This window comes from Saccoglossus kowalevskii, chromosome 10 (assembly GCF_978046115.1).
Source record: "Saccoglossus kowalevskii chromosome 10, keSacKowa6.1, whole genome shotgun sequence".
Taxonomy (NCBI): Eukaryota; Metazoa; Hemichordata; class Enteropneusta; family Harrimaniidae; genus Saccoglossus; species Saccoglossus kowalevskii.
In genome coordinates this window covers 6,734,911-6,762,657 of record NC_140650.1, presented here as the reverse complement: position 1 = coordinate 6,762,657, position 27,747 = coordinate 6,734,911, and positions in this window count along the sequence as shown.

Genomic DNA, 27,747 nt, shown 5'->3' with positions numbered 1-27,747 from the left:
TGTCGTCTGCACCTATTTTGTCCAAGCTGTTAAAACAGCGTGCAAAGTTCTCCAAAGCGTTTCCAAAGTTACTAGATTTGTTTGTTTATTTGACCTAAGTTGTTGATATATCGAACCATGCAGTTATAAAGTATGAAAAATGACTAAAATTCATTTGAAACCTTCCATGTTAGCAGACTGTCATATGAGCCGGCCGTAAAATGAACAAACACATACTGAAAATGTTAAAAGCGATTGAAAAGTTGGTGGATTTGCGTTTATATTCCCCCTAAGTCATTTCATGTAGAACCCCGCAGTTAAATTTAGAACAAAATTATGTAAAAGTCAGAAACAGCTATTTATGTTGGCACATTGTACCACTACCCAAGCGCAAAGTGATTAACAAAGTGCTTACAAAGTTGTGAAAAGCTTGTGCAAATTTGGTACATTTGCATGGAAATGTTACCTATTCTGTTACATTATCGAGTCCAGTTGTTGAAAGTTCGCGAAAGTGAATGAATATGTTATAAAAGGTCCTTTAAATATCGCAGTGGCCCTCGAAGGAAGTAGAATTTTTAAACATTTCCATCAATTACATGGCCGCCAATAACAATAATTTTTAAACGACCCTGATAGATGAGTGGTCACGTGATCGACCAATAATAGAAGTAAAGATCAATCGGTCGTGGTTAGTATTTGCATGGGAGACAACCTGAGAAAACCAGCGGTTGACACTTTTTTTGAGTTTTTGCCGTCTGCACCTATTTTGTCCAAGCTGTTAAAACAGCGTGCAAAGTTCTCCAAAGCGTTTCCAAAGTTGCTAGATTTGTTTGTTTAATTCACCTAAGTTGTTGTTATATCGAACCATGCAGTTATAAAGTATGAAAAATGACTAAAATTCATTTGAAACCTTCCATGTTAGCAGACTGTCATATGAGCCGGCCGTAAAATGAACAAACACATACTGAAAATGTTAAAAGCGATTGAAAAGTTGGTGGATTTGCGTTTATATTCCCCCTAAGTCATTTCATGTAGAACCCCGCAGTTAAATTTAGAACAAAATTATGTAAAAGTCAAAAACAGCTATTTATGTTGGCACATTGTACCACTACCCAAGCGCAAAGTGATTAACAAAGTGCTTACAAAGTTGTGAAAAGCTTGTGCAAATTTGGTAGATTTGCATGGAAATGTTACCTATTCTGTTACATTATCGAGTCCAGTTGTTAAAAGTTCGCGAAAGTGAATGAATATGTTATAAAAGGCCCTTTAAATATCGCAGTGGCCCTCGAAGGATGTAGAATTTTTAAACATTTCCATCAATTACATGGCCGCCAATAACTATAATTTTTAAACGACCCTGATAGATGAGTGGTCAGGTGATCGACCAATAATAGAAGTAAAGATCAATCGGTCGTGCTTAGTATTTGCATGGGAGACAACCTGAGAAAACCAGCGGTTGACACTTTTTTTGAGTTTTTGTCGTCTGCACCTATTTTGTCCAAGCTGTTAAAACAGCGTGCAAATTTCTCCAAAGCGTTTCCAAAGTTTCTAGATTTGTTTGTTTAATTCACCTAAAATGTTATATCGAACCATGCAGTTATAAAGTATGAAAAATGACTAAAATTCATTTGAAACCTTACATGTTAGCAGACTGTCATATGAGCCGGCCGTAAAAAGAACAAACACATACTGAAAATGTTAAAAGCGATTGAAAAGTTGGTGGATTTGCGTTTATATTCCCCCCAAGTCATTTCATGTAGAACCCCGCAGTTAAATTTAGAACAAAATTATGTAAAAGTCAAAAACAGCTATTTATGTTGGCACATTGTACCACTACCCAAGCGCAAAGTGATTAACAAAGTGCTTACAAAGTTGTGAAAAGCTTGTGCAAAGTTGGTAGATTTGCATGGAAATGATACCTATTCTGTTACATTATCGAGTCCAGTTGTTAAAAGTTCGCGAAAGTGAATGAATATGTTATAAAAGGTCCTTTAAATATCGCAGTGGCCCTCGAAGGAAGTAGAATTTTTAAACATTTCCATCAATTACATGGCCGCCAATAACAATAATTTTTAAACGACCCTGATAGATTAGTGGTCACGTGATCGACCAATAATAGAAGTAAAGATCAATCGGTCGTGGTTAGTATTTGCATGGGAGACAACCTGAGAAAACCAGCGGTTGACACTTTTTTTGAGTTTTTGCCGTCTGCACCTATTTTGTCCAAGCTGTTAAAACAGCGTGCAAAGTTCTCCAAAGCGTTTCCAAAGTTGCTAGATTTGTTTGTTTAATTCACCTAAGTTGTTGTTATATCGAACCATGCAGTTATAAAGTATGAAAAATGACTAAAATTCATTTGAAACCTTCCATGTTAGCAGACTGTCATATGAGCCGGCCGTAAAATGAACAAACACATACTGAAAATGTTAAAAGCGATTGAAAAGTTGGTGGATTTGCGTTTATATTCCCCCTAAGTCATTTCATGTAGAACCCCGCAGTTAAATTTAGAACAAAATTATGTAAAAGTCAAAAACAGCTATTTATGTTGGCACATTGTACCACTACCCAAGCGCAAAGTGATTAACAAAGTGCTTACAAAGTTGTGAAAAGCTTGTGCAAAGTTGGTAGATTTGCATGGAAATGTTACCTATTCTGTTACATTATCGAGTCCAGTTGTTAAAAGTTCGCGAAAGTGAATGAATATGTTATAAAAGGCCCTTTGAATATCGCAGTGGCCCTCGAATGATGTAGAATTTTTAAACATTTCCATCAATTACATGGCCGCCAATAACAATAATTTTTAAACGACCCTGATAGATGAGTGGTCAGGTGATCGACCAATAATAGAAGTAAAGATCAATCGGTCGTGGTTAGTACTTGCATGGGAGACAACCTAAGAAATCCAGCGGTTGACACTTTTTTTGAGTTTTTGTCGTCTGCACCTATTTTGTCCAAGCTGTTAAAACAGCGTGCAAAGTTCTCCAAAGCGTTTCCAAAGTTACTAGATTTGTTTGTTTATTTGACCTAAGTTGTTGATATATCGAACCATGCAGTTATAAAGTATGAAAAATGACTAAAATTCATTTGAAACCTTCCATGTTAGCAGACTGTCATATGAGCCGGCCGTAAAAAGAACAAACACATACTGAAAATGTTAAAAGCGATTGAAAAGTTGGTGGATTTGCGTTTATATTCCCCCTAAGTCATTTCATGTAGAACCCCGCAGTTAAATTTAGAACAAAATTATGTAAAAGTCAAAAACAGCTATTTATGTTGGCACATTGTACCACAACCCAAGCGCAAAGTGATTAACACAGTGCTTACAAAGTTGTGAAAAGCTTGTGCAAAGTTGGTAGATTTGCATGGAAATGTTACCTATTCTGTTACATTATCGAGTCCAGTTGTTAAAAGTTCGCGAAAGTGAATGAATATGTTATCAAAGGTCCTTTAAATATCGCAGTGGCCCTCGAAGGATGTAGAATTTTTAAACATTTCCATCAATTACATGGCCGCCAATAACAATAATTTTTAAACGACCCTGATAGATAAGTGGTCACGTGATCGACCAATAATAGAAGTAAAGATCAATCGGTCGTGGTTAGTATTTGCATGGGAGACAACCTGAGAAAACCAGCGGTTGACACTTTTTTTGAGTTTTTTGCCTTCTGCACCTATTTTGTCCAAGCTGTTAAAACAGCGTGCAAAGTTCTCCAAAGCGTTTCCAAAGTTGCTAGATTTGTTTGTTTAATTCACCTAAGTTGTTGTTATATCGAACCATGCAGTTATAAAGTATGAAAAATGACTAAAATTCATTTGAAACCTTCCATGTTAGCAGACTGTCATATGAGCCGGCCGTAAAATGAACAAACACATACTGAAAATGTTAAAAGCGATTGAAAAGTTGGTGGATTTGCGTTTATATTCCCCCTAAGTCATTTCATGTAGAACCCCGCAGTTAAATTTAGAACAAAATTATGTAAAAGTCAAAAACAGCTATTTATGTTGGCACATTGTACCACTACCCAAGCGCAAAGTGATTAACAAAGTGCTTACAAAGTTGTGAAAAGCTTGTGCAAAGTTGGTAGATTTGCATGGAAATGTTACCTATTCTGTTACATTATCGAGTCCAGTTGTTAAAAGTTCGCGAAAGTGAATGAATATGTTATAAAAGGCCCTTTGAATATCGCAGTGGCCCTCGAATGATGTAGAATTTTTAAACATTTCCATCAATTACATGGCCGCCAATAACAATAATTTTTAAACGACCCTGATAGATGAGTGGTCAGGTGATCGACCAATAATAGAAGTAAAGATCAATCGGTCGTGGTTAGTACTTGCATGGGAGACAACCTAAGAAATCCAGCGGTTGACACTTTTTTTGAGTTTTTGTCGTCTGCACCTATTTTGTCCAAGCTGTTAAAACAGCGTGCAAAGTTCTCCAAAGCGTTTCCAAAGTTACTAGATTTGTTTGTTTATTTGACCTAAGTTGTTGATATATCGAACCATGCAGTTATAAAGTATGAAAAATGACTAAAATTCATTTGAAACCTTCCATGTTAGCAGACTGTCATATGAGCCGGCCGTAAAAAGAACAAACACATACTGAAAATGTTAAAAGCGATTGAAAAGTTGGTGGATTTGCGTTTATATTCCCCCTAAGTCATTTCATGTAGAACCCCGCAGTTAAATTTAGAACAAAATTATGTAAAAGTCAAAAACAGCTATTTATGTTGGCACATTGTACCACAACCCAAGCGCAAAGTGATTAACACAGTGCTTACAAAGTTGTGAAAAGCTTGTGCAAAGTTGGTAGATTTGCATGGAAATGTTACCTATTCTGTTACATTATCGAGTCCAGTTGTTAAAAGTTCGCGAAAGTGAATGAATATGTTATCAAAGGTCCTTTAAATATCGCAGTGGCCCTCGAAGGATGTAGAATTTTTAAACATTTCCATCAATTACATGGCCGCCAATAACAATAATTTTTAAACGACCCTGATAGATAAGTGGTCACGCGATCGACCAATAATAGAAGTAAAGATCAATCGGTCGTGGTTAGTATTTGCATGGGAGACAACCTGAGAAAACCAGCGGTTGACACTTTTTTTGAGTTTTTTGCCTTCTGCACCTATTTTGTCCAAGCTGTTAAAACAGCGTGCAAAGTTCTCCAAAGCGTTTCCAAAGTTGCTAGATTTGTTTGTTTAATTCACCTAAGTTGTTGTTATATCGAACCATGCAGTTATAAAGTATGAAAAATGACTAAAATTCATTTGAAACCTTCCATGTTAGCAGACTGTCATATGAGCCGGCCGTAAAATGAACAAACACATACTGAAAATGTTAAAAGCGATTGAAAAGTTGGTGGATTTGCGTTTATATTCCCCCTAAGTCATTTCATGTAGAACCCCGCAGTTAAATTTAGAACAAAATTATGTAAAAGTTAAAAACAGCTATTTATGTTGGCACATTGTACCACTACCCAAGCGCAAAGTGATTAACAAAGTGCTTACAAAGTTGTGAAAAGCTTGTGCAAAGTTGGTAGATTTGCATGGAAATGTTACCTATTCTGTTACATTATCGAGTCCAGTTGTTAAAAGTTCGCGAATGTGAATGAATATGTTATAAAAGGCCCTTTAAATATCGCAGTGGCCCTCGAAGGATGTAGAATTTTTAAACATTTCCATCAATTACATGGCCGCCAATAACAATAATTTTTAATCGACCCTGATAGATGAGTGGTCAGGTGATCGACCAATAATAGAAGTAAAGATCAATCGGTCGTGCTTAGTATTTGCATAGGAGACAACCTGAGAAAACCAGCGGTTGACACTTTTTTTGAGTTTTTGCCGTCTGCACCTATTTTGTCCAAGCTGTTAAAACAGCGTGCAAATTTCTCCAAAGCGTTTCCAAAGTTTCTAGATTTGTTTGTTTAATTCACCTAAAATGTTATATCGAACCATGCAGTTATAAAGTATGAAAAATGACTAAAATTCATTTGAAACCTTACATGTTAGCAGACTGTCATATGAGCCGGACGTAAAATGAACAAACACATACTGAAAATGTTAAAAGCGATTGAAAAGTTGGTGGATTTGCGTTTATATTCCCCCTAAGTCATTTCATATAGAACCCCGCAGTTAAATTTAGAACAAAATTATGTAAAAGTCAAAAACAGCTATTTATGTTGGCACATTGTACCACTACCCAAGCGCAAAGTGATTAACAAAGTGCTTACAAAGTTGTGAAAAGCTTGTGCAAAGTTGGTAGATTTGCATGGAAATGTTACCTATTCTGTTACATTATCGAGTCCAGTTGTTAAAAGTTCGCGAAAGTGAATGAATATGTTATAAAAGACCCTTTGAATATCGCAGTGGCCCTCGAATGATGTAGAATTTTTAAACATTTCCATCAATTACATGGCCACCAATAACAATAATTTTTAAACGACCTCGATAGATGAGTGGTCAGGTGATCAACCAATAATAGAAGTGAAGATCAATCGGTCGTGGTTAGTACTTGCATGGGAGACAACCTGAGAAAACCAGCGGTTGACACTTTTTTTGAGTTTTTGTCGTCTGCACCTATTTTGTCCAAGCTGTTAAAACAGCGTGCAAAGTTCTCCAAAGCGTTTCCAAAGTTACTAGATTTGTTTGTTTATTTGACCTAAGTTGTTGATATATCGAACCATGCAGTTATAAAGTATGAAAAATGACTAAAATTCATTTGAAACCTTCTATGTTAGCAGACTGTCATATGAGCCGGACGTAAAATGAACAAACACATACTGAAAATGTTAAAAGCGATTGAAAAGTTGGTGGATTTGCGTTTATATTCCCCCTAAGTCATTTCATATAGAACCCCGCTGTTAAATTTAGAACAAAATTATGTAAAAGTCAAAAACAGCTATTTATGTTGGCACATTGTACCACTACCCAAGCGCAAAGTGATTAACAAAGTGCTTACAAAGTTGTGAAAAGCTTGTGCAAAGTTGGTAGATTTGCATGGAAATGTTACCTATTCTGTTACATTATCGAGTCCAGTTGTTAAAAGTTCGCGAAACTGAATGAATATGTTATAAAAGGCCCTTTAAATATCGCAGTGGCCCTCGAAGGATGTAGAATTTTTAAACATTTCCATCAATTACATGGCCGCCAATAACAATAATTTTTAATCGACCCTGATAGATGAGTGGTCAGGTGATCGACCAATAATAGAAGAAAAGATCAATCGGTCGTGCTTAGTATTTGCATGGGAGACAACCTGAGAAAACCAGCGGTTGACACTTTTTTTGAGTTTTTGCCGTCTGCACCTATTTTGTCCAAGCTGTTAAAACAGCGTGCAAAGTTCTCCAAAGCGTTTCCAAAGTTGCTAGATTTGTTTGTTTAATTCACCTAAGTTGTTGTTATATCGAACCATGCAGTTATAAAGTATGAAAAATGACTAAAATTCATTTGAAACCTTCCATGTTAGCAGACTGTCATATGAGCCGGCCGTAAAATGAACAAACACATACTGAAAATGTTAAAAGCGATTGAAAAGTTGGTGGATTTGCGTTTATATTCCCCTTAAGTCATTTCATGTAGAACCCCGCAGTTAAATTTAGAACAAAATTATGTAAAAGTTAAAAACAGCTATTTATGTTGGCACATTGTACCACTAACCAAGCGCAAAGTGATTAACAAAGTGCTTACAAAGTTGTGAAAAGCTTGTGCAAAGTTGGTAGATTTGCATGGAAATGTTACCTATTCTGTTACATTATCGAGTCCAGTTGTTAAAAGTTCGCGAAAGTGAATGAATATGTTATAAAAGGCCCTTTGAATATCGCAGTGGCCCTCGAATGATGTAGAATTTTTAAACATTTCCATCAATTACATGGCCACCAATAACAATAATTTTTAATCGACCCTGATAGATGAGTGGTCAGGTGATTGACCAATAATAGAAGTAAAGATCAATCGGTCGTGGTTAGTACTTGCATGGGAGACAACCTGAGAAAACCAGCGGTTGACACTTTTTTTGAGTTTTTGTCGTCTGCACCTATTTTGTCCAAGCTGTTAAAACAGCGTGCAAAGTTCTCCAAAGCGTTTCCAAAGTTACTAGATTTGTTTGTTTATTTGACCTAAGTTGTTGATACATCGAACCATGCAGTTATAAAGTATGAAAAATGACTAAAATTCATTTGAAACCTTCCATGTTAGCAGACTGTCATATGAGCCGGCCGTAAAAAGAACAAACACATACTGAAAATGTTAAAAGCGATTGAAAAGTTGGTGGATTTGCGTTTATATTCCCCCTAAGTCATTTCATGTAGAACCCCGCAGTTAAATTTAGAACAAAATTATGTAAAAGTCAAAAACAGCTATTTATGTTGGCACATTGTACCACTACCCAAGCGCAAAGTGATTAACAAAGTGCTTACAAAGTTGTGAAAAGCTTGTGCAAAGTTGTTAGATTTGCATGGAAATGTTACCTATTCTGTTACATTATCGAGTCCAGTTGTTAAAAGTTCGCGAAAGTGAATGAATATGTTATAAAAGGTCCTTTGAATATCGCAGTGGCCCTCGAAGGATGTAGAATTTTTAAACATTTCCATCAATTACATGGCCGCCAATAACAATAATTTTTAAACGACCCTGATAGATGAGTGGTCAGGTGATCGACCAATAATAGAAGTAAAGATCAATCGGTCGTGGTTAGTATTTGCATGGGAGACAACCTGAGAAATCCAGCGGTTGACACTTTTTTTGAGTTTTTGCCGTCTGCACCTATTTTGTCCAAGCTGTTAAAACAGCGTGCAAAGTTCTCCAAAGCGTTTCCAAAGTTGCTAGATTTGTTTGTTTATTTGACCTAAGTTGTTGTTATATCGAACCATGCAGTTGTAAAGTATGAAAAATGACTAAAATTCATTTGAAACCTTCCATGTTAGCAGACTGTCATATGAGCCGGCCGTAAAATGAACAAACACATACTGAAAATGTTAAAAGCGATTGAAAAGTTGGTGGATTTGCGTTTATATTCCCCCTAAGTCATTTCATGTAGAACCCCGCAGTTAAATTTAGAACAAAGTTATGTAAAAGTCAAAAACAGCTATTTATGTTGGCACATTGTACCACTACCCAAGCGCAAAGTGATTAACAAAGTGCTTACAAAGTTGTGAAAAGCTTGTGCAAAGTTGGTAGATTTGCATGGAAATGTTACCTATTCTGTTACATTATCGAGTCCAGTTGTTAAAAGTTCGCGAAAGAGAATGAATATGTTATAAAAGGCCCTTTGAATATCGCAGTGGCCCTCGAAGGATGTAGAATTTTTAAACATTTCCATCAATTACATGGCCGCCAATAACAATAATTTTTAAACGACCCTGATAGATGAGTGGTCAGGTGATCGACCAATAATAGAAGTAAAGATCAATTGGTCGTGGTTAGTATTTGCATGGGAGACAACCTGAGAAAACCAGCGGTTGACACTTTTTTTGAGTTTTTGCCGTCTGCACCTATTTTGTCCAAGCTGTTAAAACAGCGTGCAAAGTTCTCCAAAGCGTTTCCAAAGTTGCTAGATTTGTTTGTTTAATTCACCTAAGTTGTTGTTATATCGAACTATGCAGTTATAAAGTATGAAAAATGACTAAAATTCATTTGAAACCTTCCATGTTAGCAGACTGTCATATGAGCCGGCCGTAAAATGAACAAACACATACTGAAAATGTTAAAAGCGATTGAAAAGTTGGTGGATTTGCGTTTATATTCCCCCTATGTCATTTCATGTAGAACCCCGCAGTTAAATTTAGAACAAAATTATGTAAAAGTTAAAAACAGCTATTTATGTTGGCACATTGTACCACTACCCAAGCGCAAAGTGATTAACAAAGTGCTTACAAAGTTGTGAAAAGCTTGTGCAAAGTTGGTAGATTTGCATGGAAATGTTACCTATTCTGTTACATTATCGAGTCCAGTTGTTAAAAGTTCGCGAAAGTGAATGAATATGTTATAAAAGGCCCTTTGAATATCGCAGTGGCCCTCGAATGATGTAGAATTTTTAAACATTTCCATCAATTACATGGCCGCCAATAACAATAATTTTTAAACGACCCTGATAGATGAGTGGTCAGGTGATCGACCAATAATAGAAGTAAAGATCAATCGGTCGTGGTTAGTACTTGCATGGGAGACAACCTGAGAAAACCAGCGGTTGACACTTTTTTTGAGTTTTTGTCGTCTGCACCTATTTTGTCCAAGCTGTTAAAACAGCGTGCAAAGTTCTCCAAAGCGTTTCCAAAGTTACTAGATTTGTTTGTTTATTTGACCTAAGTTGTTGATATATCGAACCATGCAGTTATAAAGTATGAAAAATGACTAAAATTCATTTGAAACCTTCCATGTTAGCAGACTGTCATATGAGCCGGCCGTAAAATGAACAAACACATACTGAAAATGTTAAAAGCGATTGAAAAGTTGGTGGATTTGCGTTTATATTCCCCCTAAGTCATTTCATGTAAAACCCCGCAGTTAAATTTAGAACAAAATTATGTAAAAGTTAAAAACAGCTATTTATGTTGGCACATTGTACCACTACCCAAGCGCAAAGTGATTAACAAAGTGCTTACAAAGTTGTGAAAAGCTTGTGCAAAGTTGGTAGATTTGCATGGAAATGTTACCTATTCTGTTACATTATCGAGTCCAGTTGTTAATAGTTCGCGAAAGTGAATGAATATGTTATAAAAGGCCCTTTGAATATCGCTGTGGCCCTCGAATGATGTAGAATTTTTAAACATTTCCATCAATTACATGGCCGCCAATAACAATAATTTTTAAACGACCCTGATAGATGAGTGGTCAGGTGATCGACCAATAATAGAAGTAAAGATCAATCAGTCGTGGTTAGTACTTGCATGGGAGACAACCTGAGAAAACCAGCGGTTGACACTTTTTTTGAGTTTTTGTCGTCTGCACCTATTTTGTCCAAGCTGTTAAAACAGCGTGCAAAGTTCTCCAAAGCGTTTCCAAAGTTACTAGATTTGTTTGTTTATTTGACCTAAGTTGTTGATATATCGAACCATGCAGTTATAAAGTATGAAAAATGACTAAAATTCATTTGAAACCTTCCATGTTAGCAGACTGTCATATGAGCCGGCCGTAAAATGAACAAACACATACTGAAAATGTTAAAAGCGATTGAAAAGTTGGTGGATTTGCGTTTATATTCCCCCTAAGTCATTTCATGTAGAACCCCGCAGTTAAATTTAGAACAAAATTATGTAAAAGTTAAAAACAGCTATTTATGTTGGCACATTGTACCACTACCCAAGCGCAAAGTGATTAACAAAGTGCTTACAAAGTTGTGAAAAGCTTGTGCAAAGTTGGTAGATTTGCATGGAAATGTTACCTATTCTGTTACATTATCGACTCCAGTTGTTAAAAGTTCGCGAAAGTGAATGAATATGTTATAAAAGGTCCTTTAAATATCGCAGTGGCCCTCGAAGGAAGTAGAATTTTTAAACATTTCCATCAATTACATGGCCGCCAATAACAATAATTTTTAAACGACCCTGATAGATGAGTGGTCACGTGATCGACCAATAATAGAAATAAAGATCAATCGGTCGTTGTTAGTATTTGCATGGGAGACAACCTGAGAAAACCAGCGGTTGACACTTTTTTTGAGTTTTTGCCGTCTGCACCTATTTTGTCCAAGCTGTTAAAACAGCGTGCAAAGTTCTCCAAAGCGTTTCCAAAGTTGCTAGATTTGTTTGTTTAATTCACCTAAGTTGTTGTTATATCGAACCATGCAGTTATAAAGTATGAAAAATGACTAAAATTCATTTGAAACCTTCCATGTTAGCAGACTGTCATATGAGCCGGCCGTAAAATGAACAAACACATACTGAAAATGTTAAAAGCGATTGAAAAGTTGGTGGATTTGCGTTTATATTCCCCCTAAGTCATTTCATGTAGAACCCCGCAGTTAAATTTAGAACAAAATTATGTAAAAGTCAAAAACAGCTATTTATGTTGGCACATTGTACCACTACCCAAGTGCAAAGTGATTAACAAAGTGCTTACAAAGTTGTGAAAAGCTTGTGCAAATTTGGTAGATTTGCATGGAAATGTTACCTATTCTGTTACATTATCGAGTCCAGTTGTTAAAAGTTCGCGAAAGTGAATGAATATGTTATAAAAGGTCCTTTAAATATCGCAGTGGCCCTCGAAGGATGTAGAATTTTTAAACATTTCCATCAATTACATGGCCGCCAATAACTATAATTTTTAAACGACCCTGATAGATGAGTGGTCAGGTGATCGACCAATAATAGAAGTAAAGATCAATCGGTCGTGGTTAGTACTTGCATGGGAGACAACCTTAGAAATCCAGCGGTTGACACTTTTTTTGAGTTTTTGTCGTCTGCACCTATTTTGTCCAAGCTGTTAAAACAGCGTGCAAAGTTCTCCAAAGCGTTTCCAAAGTTACTAGATTTGTTTGTTTATTTGACCTAAGTTGTTGATATATCGAACCATGCAGTTATAAAGTATGAAAAATGACTAAAATTCATTTGAAACCTTCCATGTTAGCAGACTGTCATATGAGCCGGCCGTAAAAAGAACAAACACATACTGAAAATGTTAAAAGCGATTGAAAAGTTGGTGGATTTGCGTTTATATTCCCCCTAAGTCATTTCATGTAGAACCCCGCAGTTAAATTTAGAACAAAATTATGTAAAAGTCAAAAACAGCTATTTATGTTGGCACATTGTACCACTACCCAAGCGCAAAGTGATTAACAAAGTGCTTACAAAGTTGTGAAAAGCTTGTGCAAAGTTGGTAGATTTGCATGGAAATGATACCTATTCTGTTACATTATCGAGTCTAGTTGTTAAAAGTTCGCGAAAGTGAATGAATATGTTATAAAAGGTCCTTTAAATATCGCAGTGGCCCTCGAAGGAAGTAGAATTTTTAAACATTTCCATCAATTACATGGCCGCCAATAACAATAATTTTTAAACGACCCTGATAGATTAGTGGTCACGTGATCGACCAATAATAGAAGTAAAGATCAATCGGTCGTGGTTAGTATTTGCATGGGAGACAACCTGAGAAAACCAGCGGGTGACACTTTTTTTGAGTTTTTGCCATCTGCACCTATTTTGTCCAAGCTGTTAAAACAGCGTGCAAAGTTCTCCAAAGCGTTTCCAAAGTTGCTAGATTTGTTTGTTTAATTCACCTAAGTTGTTGTTATATCGAACCATGCAGTTATAAAGTATGAAAAATGACTAAAATTCATTTGAAACCTTCCATGTTAGCAGACTGTCATATGAGCCGGCCGTAAAATGAACAAACACATACTGAAAATGTTAAAAGCGATTGAAAAGTTGGTGGATTTGCGTTTATATTCCCCCTAAGTCATTTCATGTAGAACCCCGCAGTTAAATTTAGAACAAAATTATGTAAAAGTCAAAAACAGCTATTTATGTTGGCACATTGTACCACTACCCAAGTGCAAAGTGATTAACAAAGTGCTTACAAAGTTGTGAAAAGCTTGTGCAAAGTTGGTAGATTTGCATGGAAATGTTACCTATTCTGTTACATTATCGAGTCCAGTTGTTAAAAGTTCGCGAAAGTGAATGAATATGTTATAAAAGGCCCTTTGAATATCGCAGTGGCCCTCGAATGATGTAGAATTTTTAAACATTTCCATCAATTACATGGCCGCCAATAACAATAATTTTTAAACGACCCTGATAGATGAGTGGTCAGGTGATCGACCAATAATAGAAGTAAAGATCAATCGGTCGTGGTTAGTACTTGCATGGGAGACAACCTGAGAAATCCAGCGGTTGACACTTTTTTTGAGTTTTTGTCGTCTGCACCTATTTTGTCCAAGCTGTTAAAACAGCGTGCAAAGTTCTCCAAAGCGTTTCCAAAGTTGCTAGATTTGTTTGTTTATTTGACCTAAGTTGTTGTTATATCGAACCATGCAGTTGTAAAGTATGAAAAATGACTAAAATTCATTTGAAACCTTCCATGTTAGCAGACTGTCATATGAGCCGGCCGTAAAATGAACAAACACATACTGAAAATGTTAAAAGCGATTGAAAAGTTGGTGGATTTGCGTTTATATTCCCCCTAAGTCATTTCATGTAGAACCCCGCAGTTAAATTTAGAACAAAATTATGTAAAAGTCAAAAACAGCTATTTATGTTGGCACATTGTACCACTACCCAAGCGCAAAGTGATTAACAAAGTGCTTGCAAAGTTGTGAAAAGCTTGTGCAAAGTTGGTAGATTTGCATGGAAATGTTACCTATTCTGTTACATTATCGAGTCCAGTTGTTAAAAGTTCGCGAAAGAGAATGAATATGTTATAAAAGGCCCTTTGAATATCGCAGTGGCCCTCGAAGGATGTAGAATTTTTAAACATTTCCATCAATTACATGGCCGCCAATAACAATAATTTTTAAACGACCCTGATAGATGAGTGGTCAGGTGATCGACCAATAATAGAAGTAAAGATCAATTGGTCGTGGTTAGTATTTGCATGGGAGACAACCTGAGAAAACCAGCGGTTGACACTTTTTTTGAGTTTTTGCCGTCTGCACCTATTTTGTCCAAGCTGTTAAAACAGCGTGCAAAGTTCTCCAAAGCGTTTCCAAAGTTGCTAGATTTGTTTGTTTAATTCACCTAAGTTGTTGTTATATCGAACCATGCAGTTATAAAGTATGAAAAATGACTAAAATTCATTTGAAACCTTCCATGTTAGCAGACTGTCATATGAGCCGGCCGTAAAATGAACAAACACATACTGAAAATGTTAAAAGCGATTGAAAAGTTGGTGGATTTGCGTTTATATTCCCCCTAAGTCATTTCATGTAGAACCCCGCAGTTAAATTTAGAACAAAATTATGTAAAAGTCAAAAACAGCTATTTATGTTGGCACATTGTACCACTACCCAAGTGCAAAGTGATTAACAAAGTGCTTACAAAGTTGTGAAAAGCTTGTGCAAAGTTGGTAGATTTGCATGGAAATGTTACCTATTCTGTTACATTATCGAGTCCAGTTGTTAAAAGTTCGCGAAAGTGAATGAATATGTTATAAAAGGCCCTTTGAATATCGCAGTGGCCCTCGAATGATGTAGAATTTTTAAACATTTCCATCAATTACATGGCCGCCAATAACAATAATTTTTAAACGACCCTGATAGATGAGTGGTCAGGTGATCGACCAATAATAGAAGTAAAGATCAATCGGTCGTGGTTAGTACTTGCATGGGAGACAACCTGAGAAATCCAGCGGTTGACACTTTTTTTGAGTTTTTGTCGTCTGCACCTATTTTGTCCAAGCTGTTAAAACAGCGTGCAAAGTTCTCCAAAGCGTTTCCAAAGTTGCTAGATTTGTTTGTTTATTTGACCTAAGTTGTTGTTATATCGAACCATGCAGTTGTAAAGAATGAAAAATGACTAAAATTCATTTGAAACCTTCCATGTTAGCAGACTGTCATATGAGCCGGCCGTAAAATGAACAAACACATACTGAAAATGTTAAAAGCGATTGAAAAGTTGGTGGATTTGCGTTTATATTCCCCCTAAGTCATTTCATGTAGAACCCCGCAGTTAAATTTAGAACAAAATTATGTAAAAGTCAAAAACAGCTATTTATGTTGGCACATTGTACCACTACCCAAGCGCAAAGTGATTAACAAAGTGCTTACAAAGTTGTGAAAAGCTTGTGCAAAGTTGGTAGATTTGCATGGAAATGTTACCTATTCTGTTACATTATCGAGTCCAGTTGTTAAAAGTTCGCGAAAGAGAATGAATATGTTATAAAAGGCCCTTTGAATATCGCAGTGGCCCTCGAAGGATGTAGAATTTTTAAACATTTCCATCAATTACATGGCCGCCAATAACAATAATTTTTAAACGACCCTGATAGATGAGTGGTCAGGTGATCGACCAATAATAGAAGTAAAGATCAATTGGTCGTGGTTAGTATTTGCATGGGAGACAACCTGAGAAAACCAGCGGTTGACACTTTTTTTGAGTTTTTGCCGTCTGCACCTATTTTGTCCAAGCTGTTAAAACAGCGTGCAAAGTTCTCCAAAGCGTTTCCAAAGTTGCTAGATTTGTTTGTTTAATTCACCTAAGTTGTTGTTATATCGAACTATGCAGTTATAAAGTATGAAAAATGACTAAAATTCATTTGAAACCTTCCATGTTAGCAGACTGTCATATGAGCCGGCCGTAAAATGAACAAACACATACTGAAAATGTTAAAAGCGATTGAAAAGTTGGTGGATTTGCGTTTATATTCCCCCTAAGTCATTTCATGTAGAACCCCGCAGTTAAATTTAGAACAAAATTATGTAAAAGTTAAAAACAGCTATTTATGTTGGCACATTGTACCACTACCCAAGCGCAAAGTGATTAACAAAGTGCTTACAAAGTTGTGAAAAGCTTATGCAAAGTTGGTAGATTTGCATGGAAATGTTACCTATTCTGTTACATTATCGAGTCCAGTTGTTAAAAGTTCGCGAAAGTGAATGAATATGTTATAAAAGGCCCTTTGAATATCGCAGTGGCCCTCGAATGATGTAGAATTTTTAAACATTTCCATCAATTACATGGCCGCCAATAACAATAATTTTTAAACGACCCTGATAGATGAGTGGTCAGGTGATCGACCAATAATAGAAGTAAAGATCAATCGGTCGTGGTTAGTACTTGCATGGGAGACAACCTGAGAAAACCAGCGGTTGACACTTTTTTTGAGTTTTTGTCGTCTGCACCTATTTTGTCCAAGCTGTTAAAACAGCGTGCAAAGTTCTCCAAAGCGTTTCCAAAGTTACTAGATTTGTTTGTTTATTTGACCTAAGTTGTTGATATATCGAACCATGCAGTTATAAAGTATGAAAAATGACTAAAATTCATTTGAAACCTTCCATGTTAGCAGACTGTCATATGAGCCGGCCGTAAAATGAACAAACACATACTGAAAATGTTAAAAGCGATTGAAAAGTTGGTGGATTTGCGTTTATATTCCCCCTAAGTCATTTCATGTAGAACCCCGCAGTTAAATTTAGAACAAAATTATGTAAAAGTTAAAAACAGCTATTTATGTTGGCACATTGTACCACTACCCAAGCGCAAAGTGATTAACAAAGTGCTTACAAAGTTGTGAAAAGCTTGTGCAAAGTTGGTAGATTTGCATGGAAATGTTACCTATTCTGTTACATTATCGAGTCCAGTTGTTAATAGTTCGCGAAAGTGAATGAATATGTTATAAAAGGCCCTTTGAATATCGCTGTGGCCCTCGAATGATGTAGAATTTTTAAACATTTCCATCAATTACATGGCCGCCAATAACAATAATTTTTAAACGACCCTGATAGATGAGTGGTCAGGTGATCGACCAATAATAGAAGTAAAGATCAATCAGTCGTGGTTAGTACTTGCATGGGAGACAACCTGAGAAAACCAGCGGTTGACACTTTTTTTGAGTTTTTGTCGTCTGCACCTATTTTGTCCAAGCTGTTAAAACAGCGTGCAAAGTTCTCCAAAGCGTTTCCAAAGTTACTAGATTTGTTTGTTTATTTGACCTAAGTTGTTGATATATCGAACCATGCAGTTATAAAGTATGAAAAATGACTAAAATTCATTTGAAACCTTCCATGTTAGCAGACTGTCATATGAGCCGGCCGTAAAATGAACAAACACATACTGAAAATGTTAAAAGCGATTGAAAAGTTGGTGGATTTGCGTTTATATTCCCCCTAAGTCATTTCATATAGAACCCCGCAGTTAAATTTAGAACAAAATTATGTAAAAGTCAAAAACAGCTATTTATGTTGGCACATTGTACCACTACCCAAGCGCAAAGTGATTAACAAAGTGATTACAAAGTTGTGAAAAGCTTGTGCAAAGTTGGTAGATTTGCATGGAAATGTTACCTATTCTGTTACATTATCGAGTCCAGTTGTTAAAAGTTCGCGAAAGTGAATGAATATGTTATAAAAGGTCCTTTAAATATCGCAGTGGCCCTCGAAGGAAGTAGAATTTTTAAACATTTCCATCAATTACATGGCCGCCAATAACAATAATTTTTAAACGACCCTGATAGATGAGTGGTCACGTGATCGACCAATAATAGAAGTAAAGATCAATCGGTCGTTGTTAGTATTTGCATGGGAGACAACCTGAGAAAACCAGCGGTTGACACTTTTTTTGAGTTTTTGCCGTCTGCACCTATTTTGTCCAAGCTGTTAAAACAGCGTGCAAAGTTCTCCAAAGCGTTTCCAAAGTTGCTAGATTTATTTGTTTAATTCACCTAAGTTGTTGTTATATCGAACCATGCAGTTATAAAGTATGAAAAATGACTAAAATTCATTTGAAACCTTCCGTGTTAGCAGACTGTCATATGAGCCGGCCGTAAAATGAACAAACACATACTGAAAATGTTAAAAGCGATTGAAAAGTTGGTGGATTTGCGTTTATATTCCCCCTAAGTCATTTCATGTAGAACCCCGCAGTTAAATTTAGAACAAAATTATGTAAAAGTCAAAAACAGCTATTTATGTTGGCACATTGTACCACTACCCAAGCGCAAAGTGATTAACAAAGTGCTTACAAAGTTGTGAAAAGCTTGTGCAAATTTGGTAGATTTGCATGGAAATGTTACCTATTCTGTTACATTATCGAGTCCAGTTGTTAAAAGTTCGCGAAAGTGAATGAATATGTTATAAGAGGTCCTTTAAATATCGCAGTGGCCCTCGAAGGATGTAGAATTTTTAAACATTTCCATCAATTACATGGCCGCCAATAACTATAATTTTTAAACGACCCTGATAGATGAGTGGTCAGGTGATCGACCAATAATAGAAGTAAAGATCAATCGGTCGTGGTTAGTACTTGCATGGGAGACAACCTGAGAAATCCAGCGGTTGACACTTTTTTTGAGTTTTTGTCGTCCGCACCTATTTTGTCCAAGCTGTTAAAACAGCGTGCAAAGTTCTCCAAAGCGTTTCCAAAGTTACTAGATTTGTTTGTTTATTTGACCTAAGTTGTTGATATATCGAACCATGCAGTTATAAAGTATGAAAAATGACTAAAATTCATTTGAAACCTTCCATGTTAGCAGACTGTCATATGAGCCGGCCGTAAAAAGAACAAACACATACTGAAAATGTTAAAAGCGATTGAAAAGTTGGTGGATTTGCGTTTATATTCCCCCTAAGTCATTTCATGTAGAACCCCACAGTTAAATTTAGAACAAAATTATGTAAAAGTCAAAAACAGCTATTTATGTTGGCACATTGTACCACTACCCAAGCGCAAAGTGATTAACAAAGTGCTTACAAAGTTGTGAAAAGCTTGTGCAAAGATGGTAGATTTGCATGGAAATGTTACCTATTCTGTTACATTATCGAGTCCAGTTGTTAAAAGTTCGCGAAAGTGAATGAATATGTTATAAAAGGTCCTTTAAATATCGCAGTGGCCCTCGAAGGAAGTAGAATTTTTAAACATTTCCATCAATTACATGGCCGCCAATAACAATAATTTTTAAACGACCCTGATAGATGAGTGGTCACGTGATCGACCAATAATAGAAGTAAAGATCAATCGGTCGTGGTTAGTATTTGCATGGGAGACAACCTGAGAAAATCAGCGGTTGACCCTTTTTTTGAGTTTTTGCCGTCTGCACCTATTTTGTCCAAGCTGTTAAAACAGCGTGCAAAGTTCTCCAAAGCGTTTCCAAAGTTACTAGATTTGTTTGTTTAATTCACCTAAGTTGTTGTTATATCGAACCATGCAGTTATAAAGTATGAAAAATGACTAAAATTCATTTGAAACCTTCCATGTTAGCAGACTGTCATATGAGCCGGCCGTAAAATGAACAAACACATACTGAAAATGTTAAAAGCGATTGAAAAGTTGGTGGATTTGCGTTTATATTCCCCCTAAGTCATTTCATGTAGAACCCCGCAGTTAAATTTAGAACAAAATTATGTAAAAGTCAAAAACAGCTATTTATGTTGGCACATTGTACCACTACCCAAGCGAAAAGTGATTAACAAAGTGCTTACAAAGTTGTGAAAAGCTTGTGCAAAGTTGGTAGATTTGCATGGAAATGTTACCTATTCTGTTACATTATCGAGCCCAGTTGTTAAAAGTTCGTGAAAGTGAATGAATATGTTATAAAAGGCCCTTTGAATATCGCAGTGGCCCTCGAATGATGTAGAATTTTTAAACATTTCCATCAATTACATGGCCGCCAATAACAATAATTTTTAAACGACCCTGATAGATGAGTGGTCAGGTGATCGACCAATAATAGAAGTAAAGATCAATCGGTCGTGGTTAGTACTTGCATTGGAGACAACCTGAGAAATCCAGCGGTTGACACTTTTTTTGAGTTTGAGTTTTTGAGCCGGCCGTAAAATGAACAAACACATACTGAAAATGTTAAAAGCGATTGAAAAGTTGGTGGATTTGCGTTTATATTCCCCCTAAGTCATTTCATGTAGAACCCCGCAGTTAAATTTAGAACAAAATTATGTAAAAGTCAAAAACAGCTATTTATGTTGGCACATTGTACCACTACCAAGCGCAAAGTGATTAACAAAGTGCTTACAAAGTTGTGAAAAGCTTGTGCAAAGATGGTAGATTTGCATGGAAATGTTACCTATTCTGTTACATTATCGAGTCCAGTTGTTAAAAGTTCGCGAAAGTGAATGAATATGTTATAAAAGGTCCTTTAAATATCGCAGTGGCCCTCGAAGGAAGTAGAATTTTTAAACATTTCCATCAATTACATGGCCGCCAATAACAATAATTTTTAAACGACCCTGATAGATGAGTGGTCACGTGATCGACCAATAATAGAAGTAAAGATCAATCGGTCGTGGTTAGTATTTGCATGGGAGACAACCTGAGAAAACCAGCGGTTGACCCTTTTTTTGAGTTTTTGCCGTCTGCACCTATTTTGTCCAAGCTGTTAAAACAGCGTGCAAAGTTCTCCAAAGCGTTTCCAAAGTTGCTAGATTTGTTTGTTTAATTCACCTAAGTTGTTGTTATATCAAACCATGCAGTTATAAAGTATGAAAAATGACTAAAATTCATTTGAAACCTTCCATGTTAGCAGACTGTCATATGAGCCGGCCGTAAAATGAACAAACACATACTGAAAATGTTAAAAGCGATTGAAAAGTTGGTGGATTTGCGTTTATATTCCCCCTAAGTCATTTCATGTAGAACCCCGCAGTTAAATTTAGAACAAAATTATGTAAAAGTCAAAAACAGCTATTTATGTTGGCACATTGTACCACTACCCAAGCGCAAAGTGATTAACAAAGTGCTTACAAAGTTGTGAAAAGCTTGTGCAAAGTTGGTAGATTTGCATGGAAATGTTACCTATTCTGTTACATTATCGAGCCCAGTTGTTAAAAGTTCGTGAAAGTGAATGAATATGTTATAAAAGGCCCTTTGAATATCGCAGTGGCCCTCGAATGATGTAGAATTTTTAAACATTTCCATCAATTACATGGCCGCCAATAACAATAATTGTTAAACGACCCTGATAGATGAGTGGTCAGGTGATCGACCAATAATAGAAGTAAAGATCAATCGGTCGTGGTTAGTACTTGCATGGGAGACAACCTGAGAAAACCAGCGGTTGACACTTTTTTTGAGTTTTTGTCGTCTGCACCTATTTTGTCCAAGCTGTTAAAACAGCGTGCAAAGTTCTCCAAAGCGTTTCCAAAGTTACTAGATTTGTTTGTTTATTTGACCTAAGTTGTTGATATATCGAACCATGCAGTTATAAAGTATGAAAAATGACTAAAATTCATTTGAAACCTTCCATGTTAGCAGACTGTCATATGAGCCGGCCGTAAAAAGAACAAACACATACTGAAAATGTTAAAAGCGATTGAAAAGTTGGTGGATTTGCGTTTATATTCCCCCTAAGTCATTTCATGTAGAACCCCGCAGTTAAATTTAGAACAAAATTATGTAAAAGTCAAAAACAGCTATTTATGTTGGCACATTGTACCACTACCCAAGCGCAAAGTGATTAACAAAGTGCTTACAAAGTTGTGAAAAGCTTGTGCAAAGTTGGTAGATTTGCATGGAAATGTTACCTATTCTGTTACATTATCGAGTCCAGTTGTTAAAAGTTCGCGAAAGTGAATGAATATGTTATAAAAGGTCCTTTAAATATCGCAGTGGCCCTCGAAGGATGTAGAATTTTTAAACATTTCCATCAATTACATGGCCGCCAATAACAATAATTTTTAAACGACCCTGATAGATGAGTGGTCAGGTGATCGACCAATAATAGAAGTAAAGATCAATCGGTCGTGGTTAGTACTTGCATGGGAGACAACCTGAGAAAACCAGCGGTTGACACTTTTTTTGAGTTTTTGTCGTCTGCATCTATTTTGTCCAAGCTGTTAAAACAGCGTGCAAAGTTCTCCAAAGCGTTTCCAAAGTTACTAGATTTGTTTGTTTATTTGACCTAAGTTGTTGATATATCGAACCATGCAGTTATAAAGTATGAAAAATGACTAAAATTCATTTGAAACCTTCCATGTTAGCAGACTGTCATATGAGCCGGCCGTAAAATGAACAAACACATACTGAAAATGTTAAAAGCGATTGAAAAGTTGGTGGATTTGCGTTTATATTCCCCCTAAGTCATTTCATGTAGAACCCCGCAGTTAAATTTAGAACAAAATTATGTAAAAATCAAAAACGGCTATTTATGTTGGCACATTGTACCACTACCCAAGCGCAAAGTGATTAACAAAGTGCTTACAAAGTTGTGAAAAGCTTGTGCAAATTTGGTAGATTTGCATGGAAATGTTACCTATTCTGTTACATTATCGAGTCCAGTTGTTAAAAGTTCGCGAAAGTGAATGAATATGTTATAAAAGGTCCTTTAAATATCGCAGTGTCCCTCGAAGGATGTAGAATTTTTAAACAATTCCATCAATTACATGGCCGCCAATAACTATAATTTTTAAACGACCCTGATAGATGAGTGGTCAGGTGATCGACCAATAATAGAAGTAAAGATCAATCGGTCGTGGTTAGTACTTGCATGGGAGACAACCTGAGAAATCCAGCGGTTGACACTTTTTTTGAGTTTTTGTCGTCTGCACCTATTTTGTCCAAGCTGTTAAAACAGCGTGCAAAGTTCTCCAAAGCGTTTCCAAAGTTACTAGATTTGTTTGTTTATTTGACCTAAGTTGTTGATATATCGAACCATGCAGTTATAAAGTATGAAAAATGACTAAAATTCATTTGAAACCTTCCATGTTAGCAGACTGTCATATGAGCCGGCCGTAAAAAGAACAAACACATACTGAAAATGTTAAAAGCGATTGAAAAGTTGGTGGATTTGCGTTTATATTCCCCCTAAGTCATTTCATGTAGAACCCCGCAGTTAAATTTAGAACAAAATTATGTAAAAGTCAAAAACAGCTATTTATGTTGGCACATTGTACCACTACCCAAGCGCAAAGTGATTAACAAAGTGCTTACAAAGTTGTGAAAAGCTTGTGCAAAGTTGGTAGATTTGCATGGAAATGATACCTATTCTGTTACATTATCGAGTCCAGTTGTTAAAAGTTCGCGAAAGTGAATGAATATGTTATAAAAGGTCCTTTAAATATCGCAGTGGCCCTCGAAGGAAGTAGAATTTTTAAACATTTCCATCAATTACATGGCCGCCAATAACAATAATTTTTAAACGACCCTGATAGATGAGTGGTCACGTGATCGACCAATAATAGAAGTAAAGATCAATCGGTCGTGGTTAGTATTTGCATGGGAGACAACCTGAGAAAACCAGCGGTTGACCCATTTTTTGAGTTTTTGCCGTCTGCACCTATTTTGTCCAAGCTGTTAAAACAGCGTGCAAAGTTCTCCAAAGCGTTTCCAAAGTTGCTAGATTTGTTTGTTTAATTCACCTAAGTTGTTGTTATATCAAACCATGCAGTTTTAAAGTATGAAAAATGACTAAAATTCATTTGAAACCTTCCATGTTAGCAGACTGTCATATGAGCCGGCCGTAAAATGAACAAACACATACTGAAAATGTTAAAAGCGATTGAAAAGTTGGTGGATTTGCGTTTATATTCCCCCTAAGTCATTTCATGTAGAACCCCGCAGTTAAATTTAGAACAAAATTATGTAAAAGTCAAAAACAGCTCTTTATGTTGGCACATTGTACCACTACCCAAGCGCAAAGTGATTAACAAAGTGCTTACAAAGTTGTGAAAAGCTTGTGCAAAGTTAGTAGATTTGCATGGAAATGTTACCTATTCTGTTACATTATCGAGCCCAGTTGTTAAAAGTTCGCGAAAGTGAATGAATATGTTATAAAAGGCCCTTTGAATATCGCAGTGGCCCTCGAATGATGTAGAATTTTTAAACATTTCCATCAATTACATGGCCGCCAATAACAATAATTTTTAAACGACCCTGATAGATGAGTGGTCAGGTGATCGACCAATAATAGAAGTAAAGATCAATCGGTCGTGGTTAGTACTTGCATGGGAGACAACCTGAGAAATCCAGCGGTTGACACTTTTTTTGAGTTTTTGTCGTCTGCACCTATTTTGTCCAAGCTGTTAAAACAGCGTGCAAAGTTCTCCAAAGCGTTTCCAAAGTTACTAGATTTGTTTGTTTATTTGACCTAAGTTGTTGATATATCGAACCATGCAGTTATAGAGTATGAAAAATGACTAAAATTCATTTGAAACCTTCCATGTTAGCAGACTGTCATATGAGCCGGCCGTAAAAAGAACAAACACATACTGAAAATGTTAAAAGCGATTGAAAAGTTGGTGGATTTGCGTTTATATTCCCCCTAAGTCATTTCATGTAGAACCCCGCAGTTAAATTTAGAACAAAATTATGTAAAAGTCAAAAACAGCTATTTATGTTGGCACATTGTACCACTACCCAAGCGCAAAGTGATTAACAAAGTGCTTACAAAGTTGTGAAAAGCTTGTGCAAAGTTGGTAGATTTGCATGGAAATGATACCTATTCTGTTACATTATCGAGTCCAGTTGTTAAAAGTTCGCGAAAGTGAATGAATATGTTATAAAAGGTCCTTTAAATATCGCAGTGGCCCTCGAAGGAAGTAGAATTTTTAAACATTTCCATCAATTACATGGCCGCCAATAACAATAATTTTTAAACGACCCTGATAGATGAGTAGTCACGTGATCGACCAATAATAGAAGTAAAGATCAATCGGTCGTGGTTAGTATTTGCATGGGAGACAACCTGAGAAAACCAGCGGTTGACACTTTTTTTGAGTTTTTGCCGTCTGCACCTATTTTGTCCAAGCTGTTAAAACAGCGTGCAAAGTTCTCCAAAGCGTTTCCAAAGTTGCTAGATTTGTTTGTTTAATTCACCTAAGTTGTTGTTATATCAAACCATGCAGTTATAAAGTATGAAAAATGACTAAAATTCATTTGAAACCTTCCATGTTAGCAGACTGTCATATGAGCCGGCCGTAAAATGAACAAACACATACTGAAAATGTTAAAAGCGATTACAAAGTTGGTGGATTTGCGTTTATATTCCCTCTAAGTCATTTCATGTAGAACCCCGCAGTTAAATTTAGAACAAAATTATGTAAAAGTCAAAAACAGCTATTTATGTTGGCACATTGTACCACTACCCAAGCGCAAAGTGATTAACAAAGTGCTTACAATGTTGTGAAAAGCTTGTGCAAATTTGGTAGATTTGCATGGAAATGTTACCTATTCTGTTACATTATCGAGTCCAGTTGTTAAAAGTTCGCGAAAGTGAATGAATATGTTATAAAAGGTCCTTTAAATATCGCAGTGGCCCTCGAAGGATGTAGAATTTTTAAACATTTCCATCAATTACATGGCCGCCAATAACAATAATTTTTAAAAAAACCCTGATAGATGAGTGGTCACGTGATCGACCAATAATAGAAGTAAAGATCAATCGGTCGTGGTTAGTATTTGCATGGGAGACAACCTGAGAAAACCAGCGGTTGACCCTTTTTTTGAGTTTTTGCCGTCTGCACCTATTTTGTCCAAGCTGTTAAAACAGCGTGCAAAGTTCTCCAAAGCGTTTCCAAAGTTACTAGATTTGTTTGTTTATTTGACCTAAGTTGTTGTTATATCAAACCATGCAGTTATAAAGTATGAAAAATGACTAAAATTCATTTGAAACCTTCCATGTTAGCAGACTGTCATATGAGCCGGCCGTAAAATGAACAAACACATACTGAAAATGTTAAAAGCGATTGAAAAGTTGGTGGATTTGCGTTTATATTCTCCCTAAGTCATTTCATGTAGAACCCCGCAGTTAAATTTAGAACAAAATTATGTAAAAGTCAAAAACAGCTATTTATGTTGGCACATTGTACCACTACCCAAGCGCAAAGTGATTAACAAAGTGCTTACAAAGTTGTGAAAAGCTTGTGCAAAGTTGGTAGATTTGCATGGAAATGTTACCTATTCTGTTACATTATCGAGCCCAGTTGTTAAAAGTTCGTGAAAGTGAATGAATATGTTATAAACGGCCCTTTGAATATCGCAGTGGCCCTCGAATGATGTAGAATTTTTAAACATTTCCATCAATTACATGGCCGCCAATAACAATAATTTTTAAACGACCCTGATAGATGAGTGGTCAGGTGATCGACCAATAATAGAAGTAAAGATCAATCGGTCGTGGTTAGTACTTGCATTGGAGACAACCTGAGAAATCCAGCGGTTGACACTTTTTTTGAGTTTTTGTCGTCTGCACCTATTTTGTCCAAGCTGTTAAAACAGCGTGCAAAGTTCTCCAAAGCGTTTCCAAAGTTACTAGATTTGTTTGTTTATTTGACCTAAGTTGTTGATATATCGAACCATGCAGTTATAAAGTATGAAAAATGACTAAAATTCATTTGAAACCTTCCATGTTAGCAGACTGTCATATGAGCCGGCCGTAAAAAGAACAAACACATACTGAAAATGTTAAAAGCGATTGAAAAGTTGGTGGATTTGCGTTTATATTCCCCCTAAGTCATTTCATGTAGAACCCCGCAGTTAAATTTAGAACAAAATTATGTAAAAGTCAAAAACAGCTATTTATGTTGGCACATTGTACCACTACCCAAGCGCAAAGTGATTAACAAAGTGCTTACAAAGTTGTGAAAAGCTTGTGCAAAGTTGGTAGATTTGCATGGAAATGTTACCTATTCTGTTACATTATCGAGTCCAGTTGTTAAAAGTTCGCGAAAGTGAATGAATATGTTATAAAAGGTCCTTTAAATATCGCAGTGGCCCTCAAAGGATGTAGAATTTTTAAACATTTCCATCAATTACATGGCCGCCAATAACAATAATTTTTAAACGACCCTGATAGATGAGTGGTCAGGTGATCGACCAATAATAGAAGTAAAGATCAATTGGTCGTGGTTAGTATTTGCATGGGAGACAACCTGAGAAAACCAGCAGTTGGCACTTTTTTGAGTTTTTGCCGTCTGCACCTATTTTGTCCAAGCTGTTAAAACAGCGTGCAAAGTTCTCCAAAGCGTTTCCAAAGTTGCTAGATTTGTTTGTTTAATTCACCTAAGTTGTTGTTATATCGAACTATGCAGTTATAAAGTATGAAAAATGACTAAAATTCATTTGAAACCTTCCATGTTAGCAGACTGTCATATGAGCCGGCCGTAAAATGAACAAACACATACTGAAAATGTTAAAAGCGATTGAAAAGTTGGTGGATTTGCGTTTATATTCCC